We start from the raw sequence: 6,497 nt of genomic DNA, 5'->3' as shown, positions 1-6,497 counted from the left end.
CGGAAATGACGCAACAAAGGCGCCAGGAATGGTGCACCAGTCAACAGCAGACCGTTTCCATGACAACAGCTACCTCCGCAGTTTAGATTGGGCCCAGAGCTAACTGCAGCGGCTTTTGATCTGGACCTAAGAACCCAGGGACTTGCTGGGGGCGCTAAGTGTGCATGTCTGCTTGGTCGCAGTGGGGGTCTTGGTTGATCCTCCCACGCCTTCAGCTTCTCAGCAGAGAATAACACCTGCGTTAGACGAAGAGTCTCAGGTTCCATTTATGTTGCTTAGGAAGATAACCTGGTACCCTCCCCAAGGCATATTTAACATCCAGAGCGGATAATTTTTAAACTTTCGTCTTCTGTACAAGAAAAATTATTTTCAGTAATACACCGTAATCCTGAAATGGAATGAATAATAATAACGGCCAGTTAAATATTTTTTACTGAACTTCGTATATAATTATGCCAGTAAAAAAATTTTTAAGCCAAAACGTTTTTAAATAATAGGTTGATATTTTTAATTATGTTAATGTATTTTGGGGAAAAGATGAAAAAACTTTTACCTACATATTACTGTGTTGCAGTAATGAATAACGTCATAGTTTCTGTTTTTGAGTCTTCTGCAAATTTCTCAATGATTAACAAAACTTATCCTGGTTGCATATTCACCTTCAGCACAGTTTGTCAATCTGTCATCCCTCATAGTTGATTGAAGAATGCTTTCTTAAATTCAATTTCAAAAGTTCTTTTACGTGAAGCAATAAATATACAAAAGGGAGAAACTTAAAGGTAAGTTTGGTGGAGATTCATAAAAGTACCATTTCAAAATTCACAGGAATTGTTTGCAAATGGCTTTCATATTTCTCTGCAGTGAAAAAACTGTAAACACAAAAATTCCAAGAGGTCAGACAGAAAGACGGAAGTTAAGTATGTACAGCATTTCTTCTGTTTTTAAGATTTAGAAAACAATCTTTCCTTGTCCCTCTTTTTCCAAACAATTTCTGTCCTTTTATTGCTCAAGCTCCTTATATCCAGGAGACCCCAGCCCCCTTAAAAAACACAAGATTTAATTCTAGTCTTGTCTCTGGCTGTGTCATTTCACTCTTCATCCCACAATTTGTAAAAGGAAATGACAGTGGTGTCATAGAAGATGGGTGAGTAGGAATGTCCAGGTATCTGTCCCTCCATGGAAATTACCATTGAGCTGGCAGGACTGTATGAAGCGACTCTTGGAATTCTGGACCCAGTTAAACACTTGCAGAGTCCAGAGGCGAGATTGATGGAGAGGTTGGTAAATTTTGGTGAATATCACTGTTTCATGTAGTGGCTACCATCCCCCATAACCCAAAACTATGGCAGGCAGCCAAAGGGGACTTAATTCTAATTACATAAAATAATTATAAATAATTATAATTCTATGTTAGTGGGCATATAGTGAATAAAGAGGTAATCTGTAAATTAAGAACCAAAACAGGAAAGACAGGGATATATAGGAGCACAGTGTCTGTATACTATTAAAACTAAGCTGGTATTCAAACTAGGTTGTTAGTTTAAGATGTTAGTTGTAATCCTCATGGCAATCACTAAGAAAATAACTAAAAAATATGCTGAAAAGGAAAGAAGGGAATCACAACCATACACCACCAAAAAATCAAGACAGAAAAGGCAGTAATGGAGGAAATAAGGAAAAAAATATATGACATATGGAAAACAATACATAAATGACAGAGTAAAAGCTTCTTTATCAGTAATCACATTTAATGTAACTAAATTAACTCTCCTATTGAAGACAAAGATTGTCAGATTGGATAAATAAGATCCACCAATATGTCTACAAGAGACACAATTGAGATATAAGGACATAAAAAGGTTGAAAGTCAAAGGATGGAAAAAGACATTCCATACAAATAGTAACCAAAAAAGACCTGAAGTACCTATATTAATGTTGGAAAAAATTGACTTTAAATCAAATAAGGTTACAAGAGACAAAGAGGAAACTTATATACTGGTAAAAAGTTCAACACAGGAAGAAGATATAGCAATTATAAGCATGTGCACATAACCACAGAGCTTCAAAATATATGAAGCAAAAATTGACAGAATTGAAAAGAGAAATAGAAAATTCCACAATAATTAAAACTTCAATACCCCACTTTCAGTAATGGATAGAACAACCAGACAGAAAATCAGTAAGGAAATAGAAGATTTGAGCAACAATATAAACCAATTGGACCTAACAAAATAAATATAGAACACTTCACCCAACAACAGCAGAATATGCCTTCTCAAGTGCACATGGAACATTCTCCAGGATAGAGCATATGTTAGGCCACAATAAAAGTGTTAAAAACTTTAAAAGATTGATATAATGCACAATATCTATTCTAATCAAAATGAATGAAACCAGAAATCATAACATAAGGAAAACTAGAAAATTCACAAGTATGTGGAAATTAAATAAAACAGCCTCAAGTAATGGATCAAAGAAGAAATCATTTAAAAAATTAGAAAATAACCTGAGAAGAATGAAAACAAAAGTAAGACACGCCAAAATGTATGGGGTGAAGCAAAGGCAGTGCTAAGAGGGAAATTTATAGCTGTATGTGCAAACATTAAAAAAGAAGGATCTCAAAGCAATAACTTAATTATACTCTTCTGGAACTAAGAAAAAAAGAGCAAACTAAAGCCAAAGGTACTAGAAGAGAGGAAATAATAAAGGTCCGAGCAGAGATAAGTAAAATAGAGAATAGAAAAATAGAGAAAATCAACAAAACCAAAAGTTGGTTCTTTGAAAAGATCAGCAAAACTAACTCATTATCTAGATTGACTAAGCCAAAAAAAGAGAGAGACTCAAATTACTAAAGACTCAAATTACTAAAATCAGAAATGAAAGGGGGACAGTACTACTGATTTTACAGAAACAAAAATAATTTTTAGAGAATACAATGAAATTGGATAACCTGGATGAAATGGACAAATTCCTAGAAATACAAAATCTACTAAAACTTACTAAAGAAGAAATAGACAATCTAAATAGATCTATAATTTATAAGGAGATTGAATCAGTAATCAAAAGTCTCCTAACAAAACAAGGTCAAGGACTGGATGGCTTTACTAATAAATTCTACTAAATATTTAAAGAATTAACATAAATTCTCCTGAAACTCTTCCAAAACATTGAAGAGGAGGGAACACTTCACAATTCATTATATGAAGCCAGCATTACCCTGATACCAAAGTCAGACAGAGGTGCTACAACAAAAAAGAAAACTACATACCAATATCCCTTATGAATACAGGTGGAAAAATCCTTGAGAAAATGCTAGCAAACCCAACTCAGTAGCATATTAAAAAGATGGTACATCTTGACCAAATGGCATGCAAATATGATTGAACATACAAAGTCAATCAATGCAATAGATTACACATGAATTTCCACATTTTTAGAAGGAATTAAACCACAGGATCATCTTAATTGATGCAGAAAAAGCATTTGAGAAAATTCAATACCCTTTCATGATAACAATACTCAATAAACTAGGAATAGAAGGAAATTCGTCAACATGATAAAAGCCATGTGTGAAAAAACCCATAGCTAACATTATCCTCAATGGTAAAACACTGAAAAACTTCCCCCTAAGATCAGGAACAAAGGATGCCCACTCTTCCCACTTCTATTCATTATAGTACTATAGTTCTAGCTGGAGCAATTAAACAAGAAAAAAAAATAAAATGGCATCCAATTGGAAAAGAAGCAGTAAAGTTATCTATGTTCACAGATGACATGATCTTATACGTAGAAAACCCTAAAGAATCTACAAAAATATTGTTACAGATAATAAATGAATATAAAATCAACATGCAAAACTCAGCTGTATTTCTATACATTTGCTATGAACAATCTGAAAAGGAAATTAAAGAATTCTACTTGCAATAGCATCAAAAAGAATAAAATACTTATGAATAAATTTAACCAAGGAGGCAAAAGACTTGTAGAAAACATTGCAACTGAAAACTACAAAACATTGCTGAAAGAAATTATAAAGACCTAAATAAATGGAAAGACATACCATGTTCATGGGTTGGAAGAGAATATTGTTAAGATGACAATACTACTCAAATCAGATTCAATGTATTCTTTATCAAAATTCCAACAATGTTTTTCTTACAGAAATAGAAAAATCCCTCCTAAAATTCATATGGAATTTCAAGGGACCTCAAAAGATCAAAACAATCTTCATAAAGGAGAACAAGTTGGAAAATTCATGCCTCCTAATTTCAAAATTTACCACAAAGCTACAGTATTAATCTAAATGGTGTAGTACTGGAATAGGGATAGACATATAGACCAATGGAATAGATAAGAGAGCCTAGAAAAAAACCTTCACATATACGTCAATTGATTTTCAACTAGTGCTGAGACCATTCAATTGGGAAAAGACAGTCTTTTCAACAAATGGCAATGGGAAACTGGATATCCATATGCAAAATAATGAAGTTGTATCCTTACTTTACACCAAATACAAAAATTAACTCAAAATGTATAAAAGATCTAAATTTAAGAGTAAAACTATAAAATTCTTAGGATAAAACATAGGTAAAAATCTTCATGGTGATGGATTAGACAATAATTTCTTAAATATGACACAAAACACAGGCATCAAAAAGAAAATAGGGGGACCAGACTCGTGGCTGAGTGGTTAAGTTCGTGCACTCCACTTCAGCGGTCCAGGGTTTCATCAGTTCGGATCCTGGGCACGGAGATGGCACTGCTCATCAGGCCATGTTGAGGCGGCATCACATATACCACAACTAAAAGGACCCACAACTACAATACACAACTATGTACTGGGGGGAGTTGGGGAGAAGGGGAGAAAAGCAAAAAAAAAAAAAAAGATTGGCAAGTGTTGTTAGCTCAGGTGCCAATCTTTTAAAAAATATAGATAAATTGGACTTCATCAAAATTAGAAACATTTTGTACAGTATGGTGGCTATAGCTAATAATACTGTATTGTATATTTCCAAGTTGCTAGGAGAGTAGATCTTAAAAGTTCTCATCACAAGAAAAAAATGTATTGATGTGTGGTGATGGACGTTAACTAGATTTATTGTGGTGATCATTTTGCAGTATATACAAATATTGAATCATTATGTGTACCCTGAGACTAACATAATGTTATATGTCAGTGATATCTCAATTTAAAAAATTAAAAACTTTTGTGCATCAAAGGACACTATCAAAAGAATGAAAAGACAACATTCAGAATGGGAGAAAATATTTGCAAATCATATATCTGAAAAGAGATAATATCCATCATACATAAAAACTCTTACAATTCAACAGCAAAAAAACAAACAACCCAATTCAAAAATGGACAAAGGATATGAATAGACATTTCTTCAAAGAAGATATACAAATAAGCACATGACAAGATGCTCAGCATCACTAGCCATTAGTGAAATGCAAATCCGAACCACAAGATACCATTTCATACCCATTAGGATGGCTGTAATAAAAAACAAAACAAAACAAACCTCAAAACAGAACATAGGTGTTAGCAAAGATGTTGAGAAACTGGAACCCTCATGCATTCCTGATTGGAATGTAAAATGGTGCAGCCACTGTGGAAAACAGTTTGGCAATGCCTCAAATAGTTGAACATAGAATTACCATGTGATCCAGAAATTCCACTCTTAGGTACATACCCCAAAGAATTGAAAACAAGGACTCAGTCACTTATAACCAATGTTTATAGCAGCAGTATTCACAACAGCCAAAAGGTGAAAACAACCAAGTGTCCAACAGGAGATAAATGGATCATGCTATAACATGGATGAACCTTGAAAACATTATGCTAACTGAAATAAACCAGACACTAAAGGACAAATATTGTATCATTCCATTTATATGTGGTGTCTAGAATATGCAAATTCATATAGACATAAAGTAAAATGGAGGTTCCTAGAGGCTGGATGGAAAGGGTAATGAGGAGTGACTGTTCAATGTGCTTATGGTGTCTTTTGAGGTGATGAAATGTCCTGAAATTAGATGGTGTTTGCACAAATTCTGAAGATACTAAAAACTTTATTGTGCACTCTAAAATGATTAAAATGGTAACATTTGTGTTCTGTATATTTTACTATGATTTGAAAACAATAAAAAATGCAATGGACATAATAAAATTAGATGGTCTCCAGGTCCCTACTAGCTTTATGATTTGGATCCAGCACCACCATACTTACTTCATGCTTCAGTAAACCTGCATTATTCCATTGTACTTGCACACAGCTGTCCTATGACAAATCCACAGTCTTACACGTGCTATCCACTGTGATAGCCATCAATTCTTTTTAAGGTTGCCTCCTGCTATACTTTCCATTAAATCTTTCCTAAACCAAACCACTCCAATGTCCCTCATCCCACAGATTCTCTCCCCTCTGAACTCCCAGAACAAACTACCGCTTTTGGTGCGAGTACACTATCTTGTATTAAAATTGTAGAAATGT

Source organism: Equus quagga, unplaced genomic scaffold (assembly GCF_021613505.1).
Source record: "Equus quagga isolate Etosha38 unplaced genomic scaffold, UCLA_HA_Equagga_1.0 188_RagTag, whole genome shotgun sequence".
NCBI lineage: Eukaryota > Metazoa > Chordata > Mammalia > Perissodactyla > Equidae > Equus > Equus quagga.
Note: the sequence above shows the minus strand (reverse complement) of the source record.